Source organism: Hylobates moloch, unplaced genomic scaffold, assembly GCF_009828535.3.
Source record: "Hylobates moloch isolate HMO894 unplaced genomic scaffold, HMol_V3 SCAFFOLD_5, whole genome shotgun sequence".
Taxonomy (NCBI): domain Eukaryota; kingdom Metazoa; phylum Chordata; class Mammalia; order Primates; family Hylobatidae; genus Hylobates; species Hylobates moloch.
The window spans coordinates 77,749,342-77,773,149 of NW_026652280.1; the positions used below are offsets into that span (position 1 = coordinate 77,749,342).

The 23,808-nt window shown below is 38.1% G+C and overlaps 2 pseudogenes; one reads left to right on the top strand and one right to left on the bottom strand.

Moving 5' to 3' along the window:
- The first annotated feature begins 1,095 nt into the window (after positions 1-1,095).
- The window catches only part of LOC116467863 (glycine N-acyltransferase-like protein 1), a 69,928-nt pseudogene continuing 47,215 nt past the window's right edge, over positions 1,096-23,808 (top strand).
- LOC116468817 (glycine N-acyltransferase-like protein 2) lies at positions 18,394-23,578 on the bottom strand (annotated as a pseudogene).

Genomic DNA, 23,808 nt, shown 5'->3' on the forward strand with positions numbered 1-23,808 from the left:
TTTCATCTTTTTAAAAAAAATTTTGTAATGAAACTGAGAAAAGATCCAAAATGGCCATAGGTCTAAAATATTTTGCCCTCAGAAACTAAAGAAAATCTTTGCCAGATCCTGCTCTAAGTTTTTCAGTCACAACTATTGTTAGAGGGCTGATATTTTCTATTCCACGTGGAAAAAGATTTCTCAGGCATTTGATGACCAAACGACAGGGAAAAAGTTATGATGTTGGTAGGTGAGTGTTCTGCTACAGGCATTTGAGAACCTCACAGAACTCTTAATATTCACTTTTATTTCATTCCACCAGGGAGGAAGGGCATGGGTTTTGGAGCCATTCATATATGGTTTCAAAGTATGACACTGGCATTTACCTCTGTAAGAACTTGAGAAATTTACCTGTTCTCTCTGACCTTTGGTATATTTACAATGAGGATGATACTAACAGTTTCTACATCATGATTGTTACTTGAATGAAGAAATATAAAGTGCATTTTAAATTCATTTGGTCCCTTAATGTTGTCCTTTCCCTTGTTATCTTTTCAGAGTTTCTTCTTGAATGGCTCAAGGACTGAAGCATCCCACAAAATAATTCTACTGAATAACTCCCAGAAGCTGCTGGCCCTATACAAACCCTTGGCCTGGATCATACCTGAGTCCCTGAAGGTGAGGGGGCAGTGAGAGAGTCAGATGGTTTTGTGCATGTTTCTTTACCTTTCTGTGCCTTTACCTTTGGTCTTTTCATCAAGGAAATAGGAATAATATCAGCACCTACCTCTTAAAGTTTTTGTGGACACTAAATAAATCCATACAATATAAGTGCTAAGAGCATTGCCAAGTGCCCACCTAGTACACAGTAGCTCTTTGGTATCAGAAGGACACCTACCTGTGAGTTCTGCCTACTTGCTGGTGACTTCACATCAATCAGAAGGGTCCTAGGGATGCTGCTCATCTCACCATCACTGACTTGGTCCCAGTACTGTCTCTTGACTTCTGTTTTTCTCTTTCTCTTCACATCCAGATCTCCATCTCTGAGGATCCCAGCCTCTCCTAGTCTTTCCATCCGTCCTTCAGGTGTACGGCTCTGTGTACCTCATCAATCACAGGAACCCCTTCAACATGGAGGTGCTAGTGGACTCCTGGCCTGAGTATCAGATGGTTATTATCCAGCCTCAAAAGCAGGTAGGCACACAGATAGGGACTGGTGGAGCCAGGTTGGCCCAAAGGGCCTAAGGAACTGACCAGTTGAGACACCAGGGCTGCTTTTATAGAGTGAAAGGAAATGTGAGTATTTTAAAAGACTACTTAAGTACTTGGCAGCTTGCAAGAGTGCCACGTGTTCCCACCCTTCCTGTAAAGCATAAGACTCATCTAGGAAAAGGGGTGGAGGGGGTAGAGGAAGAAAATGATAAGGCTGACACTCACAGATTAAGGGCCCTTTGAGGTGGCAGGGGTCACCTGCAGGGGCTGAGAGGAGGCAAATTTACAGGGAAAGTTGGGTGTCTGAGCTATCAGAACAGTGACTTAGAAACAAAAACCAAAGCAGAAGTCCACCAGTAAAAATTTCCTCTGAGGGCCAGGCATGGTGTCTTCTACCTGTAATCCCAGCACTTCAGGAGGCCAAGGCAGGAGGATCACTTACGCCCAGGAGTTTGAGACCAGCCTCTGCAACATAGTGAGACCTCATCGCTGCCAAAAAAAAAAAAAAAAAATTAGCAAGGCATGGTGGTGCATGCTTATCCTCCTAGCTGCTCAGGAGGCTGAGGTGGGAGGATGACTTGAGCCCCAGAAGGGGTCAAGGCTGCAGTGAGCCAAGATCACACCACTGTACTCCAGCCTGGGCAACAGAGTGAGACTCTGTCTTAAACAAACAAACAAACAAACAAAAAAAAAAACAAGAACCAGGAAGTTACTTTGCAGGAACCAGAGAAGGGAATCATAATTACTGTGTGTCAACTATTTGGAAGCAATTGTCTTGTTAGTGACTTTTCATAGAACAATCTTACGAAGTGACCATTAATATCTCCAATTTAGAGATGAGGAAATGACACTGAGAAATATTATGTCATGTAGCTGCTGGATACCAGATGTTAAAGCATTGTCCAATCTGAATTAAATTTCAATGGACTGACAGTAACCATAGGCCCTTCTCTGAGTTTCATCATGTGTTAAAATGGGAAAAATAACAGGACCTTCTTCAGAGGATTACATGAGGTTTAAATGAGATATTGTACATCAAAGACTTAGTACATAGCACATGATTTTAAATAGTATTTACCAAAAGTAGCCATTATGGTAATTGGAATAAACTATTAAGCTGAAATAGTAATACAAACCTGGGTCTATTTTTTTGCCCTAAAGTCTTGCCCTTTTTGTATGTATTTTATGCACATCTGGTTAGTGAACTGAAGCCTCATTGCCAGCCCAACTTCATGTGGGTATAGGCGCTGAGCCCCCAAATAGTAATAAGCCACCCGAAGTCAAGACTAGTGTGCAAACTGGGTCAGGATTGGAATGCAGAAAGTGACAAAGTGACCCTAGATTGAGGAATAAAGGGGTAAAGGGGGTGAGAGCCAGGCTGAGCCTAACACCTTCCCTAAGGATGTTCTTTTGATTTCCTGGCTTCCTGACAATTTGGTATCAAAGATGAATGCTTAGTTTATTTAATCCATGGTCCAATTTCTTCAAAGTGTGATATGCTAAATAATTGTAGGAAGCCAAATAGTTCTCTTTACTTCACTAACTTTGTAGTTATTATGTGTATTTTAGCATTGTAACTATATCATCAAACCATAACTTCATATATGCATTGCTTTGAACAAGGCTAGTTTTTATAAAGCAAGTCAATAAACAAAAATATTAAAATATAAAAGTTCCACAGGACACATACGTGACCAAAAAAAAAAAAAAAAGGAAAGAATGAAATATGCTGCAATTTACTTTGAATTACACTCACCTTGTCAGATTCCATCGTACACCATGTTTCTTTCAGTGTTGAAAGTCAATTTGATTTTGAATAATAACGTTTTAGGGTGGAATACAGAATTTATTTAGAAAATTATTTTTTTCTTGTTGGTTTTTAATCACAATGATAATATATGCTGATTATACAAGGGAAAAATTTAACATGATTTTAAGAAGTTAATAACCTCTCACTTCCCCTCCCCTCCTCTCCTCATTTCCTACCCTTTGGGGTAATCAATGTCCTTGGGCATATTAACATACACTGATGATCTCTCCTGTCATCACTTTTTAAATTTTTTTTATTTTTACTGTACATGTGCACAACGTGCAGGTTAGTTACATATATATACATGTGCCATGTTGGTGTGCTGCACCCATTAACTCGTCATTTAACATTAGGTATGTCTCCAAATGCTATCCCTCCCCCCTGCCCCCACCGCACAACAGGCCCCAGTGTGTGATGTTCCCCTTCCTGTGTCCATGTGTTCTCATTGTTCAATTCCCACCTATGAGTGAGAACATGCGGCGTTTGGTTTTTTGTCCCTGCGATAGTTTGCTGAGAATGATGGTTTCCAGCTTCATCCATGTCCCTACAAAGGATATGAACTAGTTCAAACACTGTGGAAGTGAGTGCGGCGATTCCTCAGGGATCTAGAACTAGAAATACCATTTGACCCAGCCATCCCATTATTGGGAATATATCCTGTCATCACTTTTTAATTTGCCTTTGACATATGGACATCCCTTTGGGAAAATCAATACAGCACTAATATATTCGTTTTAATAACTGTGGCATTCCACAGAGCCAATACAATGCTATTTAGTCAGTCTTTCTCCTGCTGTTGGGTTCAAATTGTTCATACTTTGTTGCAAGTACAAACAATGCTTCAAAAAATGTCCTCGTATACATGTCTTTACATCCTGGAAACTTTTCTCCATACAAGTGATTTCCAAAAGGGATATCTCCAAGTCAGAGTTTATTTTATCATAAGTAAGCACTGCCAGATTACCTTCCCAAAGGATTCCAGTTTTATTTCCATTAGCAATGTGTGGAAGAATTGTTTCCCCACATTCTCACTGGCACTGAATGTTATCCCTCTTTTAATTTTGCCAAACTGATGGGTGAAAGATGGCATCTTATTGTAGATTTAATTTGCATTACCATGACTAGTGATAGTCAACATGTTTTATTTTCATATGTTTATCAGTAATTTGGGGTTCACTTCTGAACTGTTTATATTGTTTGACCATTTTTACACTGTGGTTTTGTGTCATTCTTAAAATTCTGTAAGTGTTTTGGATACTAGGGATACTAACACAAAGCATATGCTACAAATTTGTTGCCCAATTTAGAATTATTTTCTATTTTATGGATGGAGATTTTGACGTGAAGAAATTTTTAACTTTCCTGTAATCAAATATGTTATATTTTTCACTATGACTTCAGAGGTTTTGTTTTCTTTAGTTAATAATTAGGAAGATTTTTCCTACTCCAAGATCATGCAAGTGTTTTCTTATTTTGTCTTACAGTGAGTTAATTTTTACTTTTGACATTTCAATCTTTATTCTATTTAAAATATGTTTTTGGATAGCACGAAATAACATTCTTTTATATTTTTCTTTCTTATGGCTGGCTAATTACGTTAGCACTATTTATTAAATAAGTCATTCCACTATTGAAACATAAATGTTTATTTGTCGTATAACCTTTATATATTTTTGTATCTATTTCTGTATTTGTTTCCAGTCTTTTCTTATGCTATTTCATGGTTTTGTGGTAAATTTTAATATCTAATAAAGCAAATCACCCTTCACCAATACTTTTCTTACTTTCCTATTTCTTATACACTTAAGAGCCATATGAACATCAACTAATTTTTCCAGTTCCCCACCAACTACCCCAACTAACTATTGCAATTGTGATTGGTATTGTCTAAAAGACAATTGTGGAAAGATTAATATTTTTGTGATACTACATGTTGTCATCTAGAAATATGGTCTTTTTTCTCACTTTTTTCAGTTTCTGTTCTATGCCATCTTGTAAAATTTAACTGTTTTCCTGTAGTATACTACGTGATTTTCCATTAAGTTTACTTTTAGGTATTTTATACTATTTGTTAAGATTTCAAAATTATTTTTCCTTTTCTATTTCTGAGAATTATTATTTTGTTATTGCTTTTTATTTGTACTTTTGATTTCCAAATATGTCACACTATTCTTTAAAATCCTATTTGTGTAGGGTGTTATTTGTTTTGTTTTTTTGTCAAAGTCTCTTGGATTTTCTCAATGCATAATACTGTAATCTACAAACAAAGTTATTTGCTGCTGTTTTGCCAATATTTGTAAGGGTTTTTAGTTTCTTGACTTATTGCATAATGTGCAACCTAAGGAAATAATGCCAACTAACAATATTTTTATACTTGTCTCATTCTTGATTTTAATAAAATAGCTATAACAACATACATTTAGAATTACATTTGATTCTGTCTTTACATGTTTAGAGCATTTTCCTCTCATTCCTACTTTCATAGAACTTATATTTATAATGGAGGGTAAATTTTATATTATTTCATTTTTGTCTTTTCTATTTGGCAACTTATATACTCATGTAGTTCTTCCTCCTTTAATTTATCACACTAAAAGATCTTCCAATCAAAGCCATTCTGGCCTTTCTAAAACAAACTGTTCATGTTCACATTTTTTTTTACCTTTTTTTATTATACTTTAAGTTCTACGGTACATGTGCACAACATGCGGGTTTGTTACATAGGTATACATGTGCCATGTTGGCTTGCTGCACCCATCAACTCGTCATTTACTTTAGGTATTTCTCCTAATGCTATTCCTCCCAAGCCCCCCACCGCCTGAAAGGCCCCGATGTTCCCCATCCTGTGTCCAAGTGTTCTCATTGTTCGATTCCCACCTATGAGTGAGAACATGCAGTGTTTGGTTTTCTGTCCTTGTGACAGTTTGCTGAGAATGATGGTTTCCAGCTTCATCCACGTCGCTGCAAAGGACATGAACTCATTCTTCTTTATGGCTGCATAGTATTCCATGGTGTATATGTGCCACATTTTCTTAATCCAGTCTATCACTGATGGACATTTGGGTTGGTTCCAAGTCTTTGCTATTGTGAATAGTGCCACAATAAACATACATGTGCATGTGTCTTTATAGTAGCATGATTTATAATCCTTTGGATATATACCCAGTTATGGGATCGCTGGGTCAAATGGTATTTCTAGTTCTAGATCTTTGAGAAATCACCAAACTGTCTTTCTTAATGGTTGAACTAATTTACACTCCCACCCACAGTGTAAAAGAATTTGTATTTTTCCACATTCTCTCCAGCATCTGTTGTTTCCTGACTTTTTAAGGATCACCATTCCAAATGGCATGAGATGGTGTCTCATTGTGGTTTTGATTTGCATTTCTCTAATGACCAGTGACAATGAGCATTTTTTCATGTGTCCGTTGGCTGAATAAATACCTTCTCTGGAGAAGTGTCTTTTCAAATCGTTTCCCCACTTTTTGATGGGGCTGTTTTTTGTTTTAAATTTGTTTAAGTTCTTTTTTTTAATTGTGCTTTAAGTTTTAGGGTACATGTGCACAACGTGCAGGTTTGTTACATATGTATACGTGTGCCATGTTGGTGTGCTGCACCCATTAACTCGTCATTTAGCATTAGGTATATCTCCTAATGCTATCCCTCCCCTCTTCCCCCACCCCACAACAGGCCCCTGTGTGTGATGTTCCCCTTCCTGTGTCCATGAGTTCTCACTGCTCAGTTCCCACTTATGAGTGAGAACATGCGGTGTTTGGTTTTTTGTCCATGCGATAGTTTGCTGAGAATAATGGTTTCCAGCTTCGTCCATGTCCCTACAAAGGACATGAACTCATCATTTTTTATGGCTGCATAGTATTCCATGGTGTATATGTGCCACATTTTCTTAATCCAGTCTGTCATTGATGGACATTTGGGTTGGTTCCAAGTCTTTGCTATTGTGAATAGTGCCACAATAAACATACATGTGCAACTACTCATCTGACAAAGGGCTAATATCCAGAATCTATAATGAATTCAAACAAATTTACAAGAAAAAAACAACACCATCAAAAAGTGGGCAAAGGACATGAACAGACACTTCTCAAAAGAAGACATTTATGCAGCCAAAAAACACATTAAAAAATGCTCATCATCACTGGCCATCAGAGAAATGCAAATCAAAACCACAATGAGATACCATCTCACACCAGTTAGAACGGCAATCATTAAAAAGTCAGGAAACAACAGGTGCTGGAGAGGATGTGGAGAAATAGGAACACTTTTACATTGTTGGTGAGACTGTAAACTAGTTCAACCATTGTGGAAGTCAGTGTGGCGATTCCTCAGGGATCTAGAATTAGAAATACCGTTTGACCCAGCCATCCCATTACTGGGTATATACCCAAAGGATTATAAATCATGCTGCTATAAAGACACATGTTTAAGTTCTTTATAAATTCTGGATATTAGCCCTTTATCAGATGGGTAGATTGCAAAAATGTTCTCCCATTCTGTAGGTTGCCTGTTCACTCTGATGATAGTTTCTTTTGCTATGCAGAAGCTCTTTAGTTTAATTAGATCCCATTTGTCTATTTTGGCTTTTGTTGCCATTGTTTTTGTGTTTTAGTCATGAAGTCTTTGCCCATGCCTATGTCCTGAATGGTATTGCCTATGTTTTCTTCTAGCGTTTTGATGCTTTTAGGTCTTACGTTTAAGTCTTTAAACCATCTTGAGTTAATTTTTGTATAAGGTGTAAGGAAGGGATCCAGATTCAGCTTTCTACATATGGCTAGCCAGTTTTCCCACTGCCATTTATTAAATAGGGAATCGTTTCCCCATTTGTTGTCTTTGTAAGGTTTGTCAAAGATCAGATGGTTGAGATGTGTGGTGTTATTCCTGAGGCCAGTGTTTTGTTCCATTGGTCTGTATATCTGTTTTGGTACCATGCTGCTTTGATTGCTGTAGCCTGGTAGTATTGTTTGAAGTCAGGTATCACGATGCCTCCAGCTTTGTTCTTTTTGCTTAGGATTGTCTTGGCTATTCTTGCTCCTTTTTGGTTCCATATGAACTTCAGAGCAGTTTTTTCCAATTCTGTGAAGAAAGTCATTGGTACCTTGATGTGGATGGCATTGACTCTATAAATTACCTTAGGCAGTATGGCCATTTTCACAATATTGATTCCTTCTATCCATGATCATGGAATGTTCTTCCATTTGTTTGTGTCATCCTTTATTTTGTTGAGCAGTGATTTGTAGTTCTTGAAGAGGTCCTTCGCATCCCTTGTAAGTTGGATTTGTAGGTATTTTATTCTTTTTGTAGCAATTGTGAATGGGAGTTCACTCATGATTTGGCTCTCTGTCTGTTATTGGTGTATAGGAATGCTTGTGAGTTTTGCACATTGATTTTGTACCCTGAGACTTTGCTGAAGTTGTTTATCAGCTTAAGGAGATTTTCAGCTGAGACGATGGGGTTTTCTAAATATACAATAATGTCATCTGCAAACAGGGACAATTTGACTTCCTTTTTTCCTAATTGAATACCTTTCATTTCTTTCTCTTGCCTGATTGCCCTGGCCAGAACTTCCAACACTCTGTTAAATAGGAGTGGTGAGAAAGGGCATCCCTGTTTTGTGCTGGTTTCCAAATGGAATGCTTCCAATTTTTGCCCGTTCAGTATGATATTGGCTGGGGGTTTTTCATAAATAGCTCTTATTATTTAGAAATACATTCGATCAATACCTAGTATATTGAGAGTTTTTATCATGAAAGGCTGTTGAATTTTGTTGAAGGCCATTTCTGCATTTATTGAGATAATCATGTGATTTTTGTCATTGGTTCTGTTTATGTGATGGATTATGTTTATTGATTTGCATATGTTGAACCAGCCTTGCATCCCAAGTATGAAGCTGACTTGATCGTGGTGGATAAGCTTTTTGGTGCGCTGCTGGATTCAGTTTGCCAGTATTTTATTGAGGATTTTTGCATCAGTGTTCATCAGGGATATTGGTCTAAAATTCTCTTTTTTTGTTGTGTCTCTGCCAGGCTTTGGTGTCAGGATGATGCTGGCCTCATAAAATGAGTTAGGGAGGATTCCCTCTTTTTCTATTGATTGGAATAGTTTCAGAAAGAATAGTACCAGCTCCTCTTTGTACTTCTGTTAGCATTTGGCTGTGAATCCTTCGGGTCCTGGACTTTTTTTGGTTGGTAGGCTATTAATTATTGCCGCAATTTGAGAACCTGTTATTGGTCTATTCAGAGATTCAACTTCCTCCTGGTTTAGTCTTGGGAGGGTATATGGTTCCAGTAATTCATCAATTTCTTCTAGATTTTATATTTTATTTGCCTAGAGGTGTTTATAGTATTCTCTGATGGTAGTTTGTAATTGTAGGATTGGTGGCGATATCCCCTTTATCATTTTTATTGCATCTATTTGATTCTTCTCTCTTTTCTTGCTAACGGTCTATCAATTTGTTGATCGTTTCAAAAAACCAGCTCCTAGATTCATTGATTTTTTTGAAAGGTTTTTTTGTGTCTCTATCTCCTTCAGTTCTGCTCTGATCTTGGTTATTTCTTGCCTTCTGCTAGCTTTTGAATTTGTTTGCTCTTGCTTCTCTAGTTCTTTTAGTTCTGATGTTATGGTGTCGACTTTAGATCTTTCCTACTTTCTCTTGTGGACATTTGGTGCTGTAAATTTCCCTTTACACACTGCTTTAAATGTGTCCCAGAGATTCTGGTGTGTTGTTTCTTTGTTCTCATTGATTTCAAAGACCATCTTTATTTCTGCCTTCATTTCGTTATTTACCCAGTAGTCATTCAGGAAAAGGTTTTTCAGTTGCCATATAGTTGAGCAGTTTTGAGTGAGTTTCTTAATCCTGAGTTCTAATTTGATTGCACTGTGGTCTGAGAGACAGTTTGTTTTGATTTCTGTTCTTTTACATTTGCTGAGGAGGGTTTTATTTCCAATTATGTGGTCAATTTTAGAGTAAGTGCGATGAACTGAGAAGAATGTATATTCTGTTGATTTGGGGTGGAGAATTCTGTAGATGTCTATTAGGTCCACTTGGTGCAGGGCTGAGTTCAAATCCTGGATATCCTTGTTAACTTTCTGTCTTGTTGATCTGCCTAACATTGACAGTGGGGTGTTAAAGTCTCCCATTATTATTGTGTAGGAGTCTAAGTCTCTTTGTAGGACTCTAAGGACTTGCTTTATCAATCTGGGTGTTCCTGCGTTGGGTGCATATATATTTAGGATAGTTAGCTCTTCTTGTTGAATTGATCCCTTTACCATTATGTAATGGCCTTCTTTGTCTCCTTTGATCTTTGCTGGTTTAAAGTCTGTTTTATCAGATACTAGGATTGCAACCCCTGCTTTTTGTTGTTTTCCATTTGCTTGATAGATCTTCCTCCATCCCTTTATTTTGAGCCTATGTGTGTCTCTGCATGTGAGATGGGTCTCCTGAATACAGCACATTGATGAGTCTTGACTCTTTATCCTATTTGCCAGTCTGTGTCTTTTAATTGGGACATTTAGCCCATTTACATTTAAGGTTTATATTGTTATGTGTGAAATTGATCCAGCCATTATAATGTTAGCTGGTTATTTTGCCTGCTACTTGATGCAGTTTCTTTATAGCATCAATGGTCTTTACAATTGGGCATGTTTTTTTCAGTGGCTGGTACCAGTTTTTCCTTTCCATGTTTACTGCTTCCCTCAGGAGCTCTTATAAGGGAGGCCTGGTGATGAGAAAATCTCTCAGCATTTGCTTGTCTGTAAATGATTTTGTTTCTCCTTCACTATGAAGCTTAGTTTGGCTGGATGTGAAATTCCAGGTTGAGAATTCTTTTCTTTAAGAATGTTGAATATTGGCCCCCACTCTCTTCTGGCTTGTAGGTTTTCTGCTGAGAGATCTGCTGTTAGTCTGATGGGCTTCCCTTTGTGGGTAATCTGACCTTTCTCTCTGGCTGCCCTTAACATTTTGTTCTCTTTTCAATCTTGGTGAATCTGACAATTATGTGTCTTGAGGTTGCTCTTCTCGAGGTTGCTCTTCTCGCGGAATATCTTTGTAGTGTTCTCTGTATTTCCTGAATTTGAATGTTGGCTTGCCTTCTTAGGTTGGGGAAGTTCTCCTGGATAATATCCTGAAGAGTGTTTTCTAACTTGGCTCCATTCTCCCCATCACTTTCAGGTACACCAATCAAATGTAGATTTGGTCTTTTCACATAGTCTCATATTTATTGGAGGCTTGTTTGTTTCTTTGTACTCTTTTCTCTAACCTTGTCTTCTCACTTTATTTCATTAATTTGATCTTCAATCACTAATATCCTTTCTTCCACTTGATTAAATTGGCTATTGAGACTTGCAAATGCGTCATGAAGTTCTCATGCCATGGTTTTCAGCTCCATAAGGTCATTTAAGGTCTTCTCTACACTCTTTATTCTAGTTAGCCATTCGTCTAATCTTTTTTAAAGGTTTTTAGCTTCCTTTCAATGGGTTAGAAGATGCTCCTTTAGCTCGAAGAAGTGAGTTATTACCAACCTTCTGAAACCTACTTCTGTCAACTCGTCAAAGTCATTCTCTGTCCAGTTTTGTTCCATTGCTGGCAAGGAGCTGCAATCCTTTGGAGGTGAAGAGGTGCTCTAGGTTTTGGAATTTTCAGCTTTTCTGCTCTGGTTTCTCCCCATCTTTATGGTTTTATCTACCTTTGGTCTTTGATGTTGGTGATCTACAGATGGGGTTTTGCTGTGGATGTCCTTTGTGTTGACGTTGATGCTATTCCTTTCTGTTTGTTAGTTTTCCTTCTAACAGTCAGGCCCCTCAGCTGCAGGTCTGTTGGAATTTGCTGGAAGTCCCTCTGTACCCTTTTTGCCTGGATATCACCAGTGGAGCTGGCAGAACAGCAAATAGTGTAGAACAGCAAATATCGCTGCCTGATCCTTCCTCTGAAAGCTTCATCCCAGAGGGGCACCCTCCTGTATGAGGTGTCTGTCAGCCCCTACTGGGAGATGTCTCCCAGTCAGGCTACACGGGAGTCAGGGACCCACTTTATGAGGCAGTCTCTCTGTTCTCAGAGCTCGAATACTATGCTGGAAGAACCACTCCTCTCTTCAAAGCTGTCAGACAGAGACATTTAAGTCTGCAGAAGTTGTCTGCTGACTTTTGTTCAGCTATGCCCTGCCCACAGAGGTGAAGTCTATAGAGGCCATAGGCCTTGTTGAGCTGTGGTGGGATCGGCCCAGTGGAAGCTTCTTGGCCACTTTGTTTACCTACTCAAGCCTCAGCAATGGCGGACGCACCTCCCCCCATCAGACTGCAGCCTTGCAGGTTGATCTCAGACTGCTACAATGGCAGTGAGAAAGGCTCCATGGGTGTGAAACCTGCTGAGTCAGGCACAGGAGGGAATCTCAAAGACTGCTGGTTGCTAAGGCTGTCAAAAAGAGCAGCATTTGGGCAGAAGTGTACCATTTTTCCAGGTAGAGTCTGTCATGGCTTCCCTTGGCTAGGAAAAAGAAATGCCCCAACCCCTTCTGCTTCCTGGGTGAGGTGATGCCCCATGCTGCTTTGGCTCTCCCTCGATGGGCTGCACCCACTGTTCCAACCAGTCCCTATGAGATAAACCAGGTATCTCAGTTGGAAATGCAGAAATCACTCATCTTCTGCATCTAACTTGCTGAGAGCTGCAGACTGGAGGTGTTCCTATTTGGCCATCTTGGAAGTGCTCACATTCTTTTGATATACTACTGAATATTTTATGCAGAATTTTTATATATGTATTCATAAGAGAATATGGTCAATAAGTCTCTTTTTGTTATTTTTTAACAGATTTGCTGTTTCCAAAGCTTAATATTAAAATTATGTGTTTGTTTTGGCTTGTGTACAGTTTAAATGTAAAATAATCTGATTTTGACTACATCTTATTTTTTAATTTTAATTTCTTTCTTTAGATACAAGGGGTATCTGTGCAGATTTGTTACATGTAAATATTGCATGATGCTGAATCTTGGAGTATGGACAGATTCCATCTTCCTGGTAGTGAGCATAGTACCCAATAGTTTTCTAACCAGCTCCTCTGTCTCCACCCTCTAGTAGTCCACAGCGTCTATTGTTCCCACATTTATGTCCATGTATGGTCAACGCTTAGCTGTCAGTTATGAGTGAGAACATGTGATATTTGGTTTTCTGTTACAGCATTAATTTGCTTAGGATTATTGCGCTGTGGAAAGTAGTGTGGAAATTTCTTAGAGAACTTAAAACAAAGTTACCATTCAACCAAACAATGCCATTACTAAGTAAATAGCCAAAAGAAAATGAATGATTCTACCCAAATGACACATGCATCTGTATATTCATTGCTGCACTGTTCACAATAGGAAAGAAATGGAATCAACCCAGGTGCCCATCAACTGTGGATTTAAAAAACGTGGTACATATATTCCCATGGAATACTACACAGCAACAGAAAAAAATAAAAATAATGTCTTTTGTAGCAACATGGTTGGAGCTGGAGGCCATAATCCTTGTCCAATTTTTAAATGGTAGATTTTAAATTTAATTTCTGATATTTTATATTAGTTTGTTGAGGTTTTCTATGTTTTTGAAAGTCAATTTTGATTATTTATTTTTGAGGGATAACATCCATTTCTTTTATCAATAAATATGTTGCCTTTGGGTAGTGTATAATCTTCTATAATTCTCTTGTTCTTTTCTGTTTCCGTTCTCATCTCTCATACTCTATGCTTATTTTTTTATTTTTGCTTTTTCTCTGTCTCTTGTATTTCCTTAAAATGCCTTACCAGAAGTTTATCTCTCTCTCTTTTCTCTTTCCGTTTTTGCCATTTAAAAATGAACTTTGGTTTTCATATATCCTTTACACTATGTCTTGTTTTCCATTTCATTATATATAGCTTTCATTTTTATAGATAGTTCCATTTGTTTTCTTCTAGTTTATTTTGATATTCTTTTTATAATTCCTTGAATATTTACTTGGCTGTTTTTAGTCGCTTTTTTAAAAATCTGGTCTTTTAAAACATCTACTATTTTAAATTCATGGAAGTTTTGGTTTCGGCCATATTCAGGAACTTCCATTCGTAAAAACACTCGCAAATTCTTGAAGTTTTCTTTAAAATTAGTTACACTGTTTTCTCTTTTTTCTAAAATAATATTAGTATTCGCTGCTAAAACTCTCACACTTATTGTTTATATTTCCCCTGAGAAACAGAAATTCATCTTCCCATGAAGTTTGTGGCTTGCCAGAATGTGATCACCAGTCTCTTTTTTTCAAACCCGTAAGTCTAACACCACATAAATTACCCAGAGTGCTGCCAAAATTTCAGTTATTTCATTCTATTTTGTGGGCTTCTGGCTTTAAAGACAGTGTCACTCTTTGAATACGCTGACATCATGTAGGCTTGGGAAAAGGCAATGTCTCATTAATGTTTATATTCACTAAAGTATCTTGCCTAAGCCTTGGACACTGCAGATTCTAGGACACTATAGATTCTAGGTGTGTGGTGAAACAGTGGGAACTAAAATTTAGAGAAATCACAGTTAAATTTATTTTGAGCCAAGTTTAAGGACCTAATCCTAGAGACACAGACTCAGTACATCCCAGAATGTGTCACACAGGAGGTTATGTGGGGGCACAGTATATATAACAGGGGGATACCCGTGGCCCAGGAGGTGAGAGAAGCAAGGAGAGAAGCAACGGTTGCAATCTTTTGATTCTGCTGGGTTCTCGGTGATGTTATATATACAATAAAGTAAGTGAGTAGTTGAGTGAGTAGGGAGAAAGGTGAGGCATCTTAAGGCCTGGTGGAAGATGACTGATTTCATCCTGTCTTTTTTCTGGATCTGATAAGCAGTTTTATAACCAGTACCTGTCAGTGAAATATTTAACGAACTCCAGTTACACAGGCAAGAGGTCAGCAGTACCTTATAAACCTAGGTTTTATTATCCGTGTGCCCATCTGTGGCCATCATCGGCCACTGATAAAATTTTCTTTTGAACTTTCATTTTTCTGATAATTGCAATCAGTGAGAGGTGAAGAAAAAGTTCAGTTGAATGATCTGATCTTTCACCATCCTAAACAGGAGATGACTGACAATATGGATTCATACACAAACGCATATTGCATGTTCTCCAAAGAGACGAAAAAATCACAAGAAGTTTTGAAATATGTGAGATCATAAACTGGAAACAGATACTCCAAATCCAAGATAACAAGTCTGAAGAAATGGGCAAGCAGCAGTGCTTCTCAAATTGAGTCATCAACTAATATTTTTAGCATTACCTGAGAGCTCAACAGAAACGTAAATTTACAAAAACTCTGGGGGCTGGAAGAAGTAGAGCAATCTGTGGTGTGACCAAAGACTCCAGCAGATTGTGGTGTAAACACAAGTTTGATAACGACTAAGCATTGATGTATTAATCAGGTGGGAGCAGTGTAAGTAGAGGACTCCAAGTCTGACAATATTGCTTTCTTGGCTTTCTTCCCAGGTCTTCAAGAAAGTTTAGGTGAGGGGATAAGAGTGGCTGCATTTTCAAAGTCACTGAAGGTAGAGCATTCGAGAGCAGTCCTCTTTATTATGGAGAATATCCTTAAGTTCCATGACTCCAATAAAAGCAAGCTTGGAAGCTGAGCTGAGTCAGGCCACCCAGATGATGAATTTGAGAGACAAAAACATGTGCTGATCATTTATAATTGCTATTCCTTGTACATTTTTGTTATTCACATAAGTGAGTTTTGGAATGAAAAGAGGATGAATTCATTCTTTGGGATGAATAAAAGTTGTCAATCATCAAAATACACAACTTTGCAATGGTGGGTCGTTAGATAAGAAGAGTCCCTGGGATCTCTAGAATGTGACGGCACCCAGAAATTACAGGGGTGAGGATGAATATTGTTGTCTTTCTTTTTGTTTTCTACTGTGACACTCCCAACTTTAAGAATGCCCTGCTGGTTGTCTCTTATTCAGGGCTGGTAAATGATAACTGGAGGTGAGGGAAGAATGAGAGGAGCCGGCATTACATCAAGCACTGTATAGGAGCGCTGCCAGCAGCCTGTATGCTAGGTCCAGATGGGGCTCTGGTATCATGATTAACCTTGGACTCTTCTTGTGATGTAGGAATAGCCTACAGCATGGAAACATACCAAACGACAGGCGACATGGCATGAGTGATCGTGGGATCCATGAAATATCTGCATCAGAATAATAGTCCATTTTACTTCTCTTTTCTAGAAGTAAATGAAGACTCCCACAGATTTGTGGGGCAGTTCTGTTCCTTTGAGGCCACCTGTGAGTACCACCAGTGGACCCAGGTGGTACCCAGAGAATCTAGTTCCATTTTAGACAATGAAGCTACTCAGCAGTCTTGTGCAAGCCATCTCTTAATATATCCGTAGTAGAAACCATAGAATAGTTTTCTTCACTTACAAATGCTTATTTGGCATTTATGATATGCCAGGAGCTTTTCTAACATAGAGACTTGATGTTAAAAGACACAGCCATGCTGTTGTGGAACTTACAATCCAGGCTGGAGGCAGCAGAGGGTATAGTCTTTAAATATGTATAAGTGTTGTAGGGAAGGATGGGGTTAGCAGTAAACATGTAACTAGAAAGCCAGGCTCAGTTCTTACCTCTTAGAATCAGAACTCTATGAAATGTGGTTGACAGAATCTGCTCTCTGGAAGATAAATGAAGGACTTTAATAAAATTGTCAATAGAATATACCTAATCTATATGGATACTTTATTGGAAATAAATACCCCAGCTATATATGGATTTATGAGGCAATGGCCACACTAAAGAATGGAATCAGCCTCTTTGTTTAGTGACTAGCAAGGTATCAAAGTAAAGCCTCACACAAATGGCTTTCCTAGGCTACCTTTCATCATTGTTACACAGAAAAGGAAATCTAGAGAATCAAGTGGATTGGCCTTGGGGCCTCTGCTATGGAAATGTCATTTGTTGTGCCTCCTTTCTGCTACTCTTTCTCACTTCCTCATCATTATTGAAGCATGGCACAGGGCAAGGTGTTGCATGTGAATCTGATTATGAGTTCAGCCTTTGGTATTTGCACCACTGCTATCTTAAAGGGTCACGGGCATTCCAGGGGAAGTGACCACTAAGGTGAGGACTGGAGAGTGAATAGGAGTGAGCCAGACAAAAAAAAGCGGAAAATCTAGATGGGGGAAAGGACACGTGCCATGCACTATCATTAGAACTTTCTAATTGAGCACTTATATTACAATTCTGAATCCCTGATCTTAAAAACAATTACACTTCATGATCAAAAGGTGGCCTCCTTTGGCTCCGGTCTGCCACCCTGCCATTGATACTTGCCATTGGAACTCTGCCAACATGGTGAAACCCCGTGTCTACTAAAAATACAAAAATTAGCTGGGAATGGTGGTACATGCCTGTAATCCCAGCTACTCGGGAGGCTGAGGCAGGAGAATTGCTTGAACTGGGACCTGGGAAGCAGAGGTTGCAGTGAGCCAAGATCACATCACTGTACTCCACCCTGGGCTACAGTGTGAGACTCCGTCTCAAAATTAAAAAAAAAAAGAAAAGAAAAAAGAAAAAAACAACTGGAAGGCAGAAGGAAATTTGAGCGCAGAAGAGAAGAATGTGATGCGATGATGATGAAAGCAGAGAGATAGAAGATGATGTGATTCAGAGACACAGGCAAAGGAGTGAGGACAGCCTCTATGATCTGGAAAAGGCGAGGGAGTTGATTTACCCATATTGCCTCCAGAAAGAGCTGGCCCTGCCAACATGTTGGTTTTAGCCCCATAAATCCTATTCTGAACTTCTGACTGCTATAAATATAACACATTGTGTTGCTTTAAGGCATAATATTTATCATAATTTATTATAAGGACAATAGAAACCTAATACATCTTAGACATAGAAATCATCTTGAAAATCTAAAGTTAAGCTTTAAATTTGCACCTCAACCTAGCAACCGCTTGTGATAAAAAGCAAGTAAGAAAACCAAATTTTCACTCATAGCCACAAAATTTAATTTAGCGGAGCATCTCAAAGCTCCTCAGAGGGTACTCAGAATAAAAAGCAAATTTTTTCATCAAAGAAGTCGTCTTCATTTAAGAAAGTGTTGAGATAAAGGGTTATCTTGGCACTAACGATTGGCATTGGGTGATTTTAATTCTGAGATGTCTGTCATCATAAAGGAAATTATGAGACCATAGGATTGAGCTTCTAATTTTCTGTAAGAATACAGAGGAGGAGGAGGGTAAAAATGTTAAGGGTGAGCTTAAATAATACCCAGATCCTGGATAATCAGATGTCTTTTGTGCTAATGTATATCACCATATTTGTGTTTGAATTAATGATTTTCTACTGATAAGATTTGAAATGGACAATGAAACTAATCAACAATATTTCTTGGGGGTGCATTTCCACTGATGCCAACCACAAGGACAAATCTTAAACCCAACATTTTTCAGTGCCTGTAGGCTTTTCTCATTATTATCTGCCACATGAGCATAAAATGGGATTTCTTTCTGAGAAAGATACTTTTCAAGATGATAACCAATTTGTGACATGTTGCCTTGGTGTCTGTATTTGGGGACAGTATAACCCATTCTCAACTCACAGGACTGTCCCATCACAAGCCAAGAGACAAGCTGCCCCTCTGGACCCAGCACACCAAATCCTAGAAAATCCTGGAGGCAGCGTTCAATATATTTCAAGCTCCTCTCATTTTTCCCAAAGGCCCAGTGTTCATTTACAAGACCTGCATGTGAAGCACCTAAGAACATGTTTGAAAAGTTTCCTTCCCTGTGAAGAAAAAAAATTTACCTTTATTCAGCCAATATTATCAAACACTGGAATTGCAAAAATATATATATATATGTATATATATATATATGTATATATCACCATTCCTTTCCTTAAGGATCCTACAGCCTAGAGGAGGCAATAGCTGCATAACAACTACCTTTTCTATTCCTGCTTCAAAATGTTTCCAAATAATTGTTGGGGGAATACTGTGTTTTATGGTATATTTAATAGCAGACAGATAGCATGATGTATTATATGACATCTCATAATGTCCCATTAAGTACCCTAAGGAAGAAAATGAACACCTGTCTTTAGAAGAGTGAGGATATAGACCAGAGAAGCCCTCCACATGGCTGAATTTACTTGAAAGATGCATGTATGAAACCATGTGCATTTTGAGTTCTACTCCACAAAATATCTAAATATACAAGATAGCAATTCATTGAACAGATATTCCAATCAAACATATTTTACAGGAAGATGAGAACAATGCTGATCTTACATCTTCATGTGTCCCAAAGCCCATCGTCACATACCCAGAAATGCAGTTTAAGAAGCTGCAATATAGGAAAAAGAATACTACATTTTTGGTGCTAACCATTGGGATTCAAATCCTGATTATTTTCTTTTGGAAAAGTTACGTGAGACTCAGTTTTCTTGTTTGTAAAATTATAGTAATATCCTCTGTAAATATGGAAATAGTGAAAGAGAGAAGATCTCCAGGAATTTTTGCCCCTCTCCAAGGGGGAAAAGCTTTGAGAAGTTTGTTCAGTTTCAGAGTCACTTCATGTTTGCCAGTGGGTGGGCAACAGAACGCTAAGTTTTCTATGGGTGATGCTTTGTTTTTGCTCACTTCCGTGTCTAACCTAATCCTGGGCTTGCTTCCTGAAAGATCTCAAGTACACTTTCCTGCACCCCCCTCCTGTGGATAGCCAAACCTAGAATGGCAAGATATAAAGATATCCATGTGTAGGCTTAGAGGAATCACCCTAGGGCAGGTACTTCATGCCAGATTTCCAGAGTTATACTACTAAATATAATTTAATCCCCATTTATCATTTTTCCCTGTGTATATGTTCCCCTTAAGAATCTCATGGGAACAATGGTGGGGCAAAGCAGAATTTGAAGAATGTTAACTTTTCTGGCTAAATCAAACGTATCTGTGAATGTGTGTTTAAATTCTATTTATTTTTTCAATTAGTAATAAAATTACAAAGCATAAATGGATTACTAGAGGAAAGCAAATCTCTCTTCTTTCTCTGGTCTCCTATTACCCAATTACTTTCTCTAGAAGCAACCACTAATACCAATATATTTTGTACAAGTTTCCCATAAATCTATGCAATTTTAGATATGTACATACATTTGTTTATTTTCACAAATGGTAGCATGCTATATACATTGTTCCATCCACCTTATGTTTTTTTACATAACAAACTATTTTGGAAATATTTTCTAATCTGTCATGTAGAGCTGCTTCATTCTTTTTAATGGCTTCATAGTATTCTAATGTTTTAATGTACCATAATAATTGTTTCCATTTCCCCATTACTGGATGTTTAGGTTGTTTCATAAGTTATGATATCACACATTAAATTTATGAGAATCTTACCATCCAGTTTAGAAATATCATTCATTTATTATGCATATTCTTTGACTCAACAGTTTTAATTCTGGTAATTCATCTTTCAGAAATATTTATACAACTGTTCAATAATCTATTTATGATGATATTCATTTCAGAAGATGCCATAAATTATGTGTACTTGTTGCAAAAATAAATACATAACTCATATACAGTACTAAAAGCATACATATAGTGTCAAAATTATTTACACCTAGCAGGGGAACCCGAGTGGACAGATTTTATTTTTCACTTTGTATCTTATGTACTTTCTATAAGCATGTAGCATTTTGTAAGACGTAAATAGTTTCAGTAAACATTTTTCCATGTCACCATGATGTCCATTACCCTCTCAGAAGGACCCTTGTGAGCCCTAAGTGAAATAATACGCATAAATACCTGGTCTAATGAAGGCTCTGTCCATGCTCAGCACACAGTTGCTAACATAACTCCCTTTCTTTACCCATGCAATTGTGTACCCCATCATAATTTAGTCTCAAGTCCTACATTTCCAAGTACAGCCTTTGTGGCAACTCAATAATTCTGTCAAGGAATTTGGGAAGCAAAAGGTAAAATCTCACTTGTTATCGTCACCCACTTTAAATAACTCCATCTTGTCATTACTTGAAGTCTCGTGTTTCTTTGGTAATTCTGGTGTAAAGAGCATGGTTTTCATGTAATCTACCTGCACTGATTTTGAAGTTGCAACCTTTCTTATTGCTTCATCCAAGCCCTCCTGGCAACCTGGAGAGAGGAGAAAGACAAGTACTGCTTTATACCTTCCATATCAGCTAGGAATAAACCATGGATCTTTTTCTTTGAACTCAGACTAGTTAGATTGGATTGGAAAGTTTGCTCCCAGTTGATAAACTCGGAGCATGACCTCCTCTAAGTTGTCAGGAGGTTTGGTGAAGATGTGGTAGGTGTTGGTGTAATGACCCCAGTCATTTTTTATCTCCTGATACAACAAATATCATACATAGCCCTACAATTACAAAATGCTCTTGCGTAGACCTAGAGTACTAGAGATTCACTTGTTTGAAACATTCTGTTTATCTAAGATAGGTGTAGAAAATGGCCTTGCAGTCGCTCCAAGAATAACTCACTATTTATACACTGAAGATAGTTTCTTTCTTCTAGGGCACTAAAATGAGCTGCCCTTGAGAGGGTGAGTAAATAGCTCCATTGTCTAGAATGGGAAGTGTAACCAAAATGGTGTATATTAAGGATTTAAAAGAGAAGGTGCCTAAGTTATGGAAAAATGATAAGGAACAGGTTGGCAAGGCTCTGAGTTTTTGGCAAGGTGACACCTGAGCTAATCCTAACCCAGGACTCTGGGGCTGGCTCAGTGATTGGCTCTTGGAGTGCATGTGAATAGATAAACTTTTGGAAAGAACTATCATTCCAGAACCAGAGTAGTACCTAGAATAGACAGCTCAGTCTGCCTCTACATGCCTGCCTACCCTCTGCTGATGATACTTCCACTTGAGAGTCCTTGCAGGTGAAAACACTTCTTAATCACTTTCAGCCATAGAAGTCCAGGTTGGGATGTATTCCTATGATCAGAATCTTGATGGAATAGATTGACTGGATGGAATCCTAATTTTATTTACACATCCAGGGTTATTGATCACTGGATCTAAGTTCAAGCCTTATCTCACTGCCCTACCCTCTCTCCCAAACAGCCCTTCCAAAACCTGCATACATCAACAGTGTCAACATTCTTCTCACCACCCCTCAGTTTCAGTTCCCTCATTGCCACACAGAGAATGTCTGCAGAGTGACTGCCCCAGTATTCAATAACTATTGCTCCTACCTGGTTCTGAGGCCAAGTAATGACGATCTGGTAATCTGTCCAGGCATCTACCATCACCTCCATTTTGAATGGGTTTTTATTTTTTATATTGAAAATGGTGCCATATGCCTATAATGCAACAGAACAAAACAGGAGAGGATGAAGTTTTTCTCCAATATAAAGTCTTATATGAGGCATGAGAAATAAGGACAAGAAGTCTAGGAGGAATTAGGATGGGTCCAGTGCTTCCAAGGTGGCTCATTGGGCTACTCATTGAGAGTTATGCTGTAAGAGGGACCAATAAGCATCCACAAAAACCCATGTTAACACCTGAATTGTTAGGAACTGGCTTCCCTGATATTCATTCATTTGTTAAAAATTCATGCCATTTTCTCATTTTTTTCTTTATTTCATAACATACTACTTATTTGGCATCTATTGTGTATCAGGTCTCTCTTAAGCATGAACAACTCAAAGGTGAGTATGATATGGCCACAACCCTAAAGTTAAGTTTAGAAGAATAGAGAGTACATAGTTCAACCATTGTAGGACACGTGGTCTGAGAGATATATGTATACGGTGGTATAGGATCCCAAGGAGGAAAAGCACTACCTATCTAGGAAATGATAAGGAGACTTACATAAGAAGTAATATCTGAACTGGGTCTTGATAAACATGTAATGTCTTTTTTTGGCAAAATAGAGAATGAGAGCAAGTTATTACAAGTAGGAGAAAAAGCATGAGTGAAATGATTAAGAGTATGGCAGATGATATCATGTCTACTGAAGTGTGAGGGGCTCAATATTTGTAGCATGTGGTATATAGGACGGGAGAATGTTGAGAGGCAAAATAGAAAAGGCTGGAGTATTTCATGATAAACTCTGTAACCCAATTAAGCCTTGGAGATGGACTCTGCAAATTGCTATGGCAAATTTTAAAACCAGGGAGTGATATGATCCTATATGTGTCATATAGATGACTCTCATCAGAAAGTTGTAACTAGGCTGTTAAGATTGGATATAAGGAAATATTGCAATTACCTGAAAGAGATGACAAAGTACACCAAAGATAGCAGAAGGATAAAATCAAAAGATGTTTAAGAGGTCACAAAGAGGAAGCAAAGTAGGTGATTGACTGGATATAGATACTAAGGTTATCTTTGCACAGATTCTGACTTTAGACTTGCATTCCTATCTCCCCAGTAAGGTACTGAACCCTGAATCTGTCCTCTTCTCAACTCAACCCTCTCTCCTTTGATCTCCTCCTACTCCCTTACCTTTGTGTATTCAGCAATGCTCTTTTCCAAGTATTTATACAGAATCTGCAGCTTCTGAGAGTCATGAAGCACAAACATCTTATGTAATGCTTCAGCTTCCTTCCCTCAAGAAGATGATCTAAGGAAATAAACACAAAAACAAAAATACCTAGAGAGATATGATGGGTGTCCAGAAAGAAGAGGAAGGAGAAGTCACCAGGGACATCATACACTGTTAGCAGTGACAGCTTTAGAAATTATCTAGTCCAAATTTTTCAGTTTACAAATGAGAAACTAAAGCCCAGAGATGCAACTAGACCTCAGAGCTC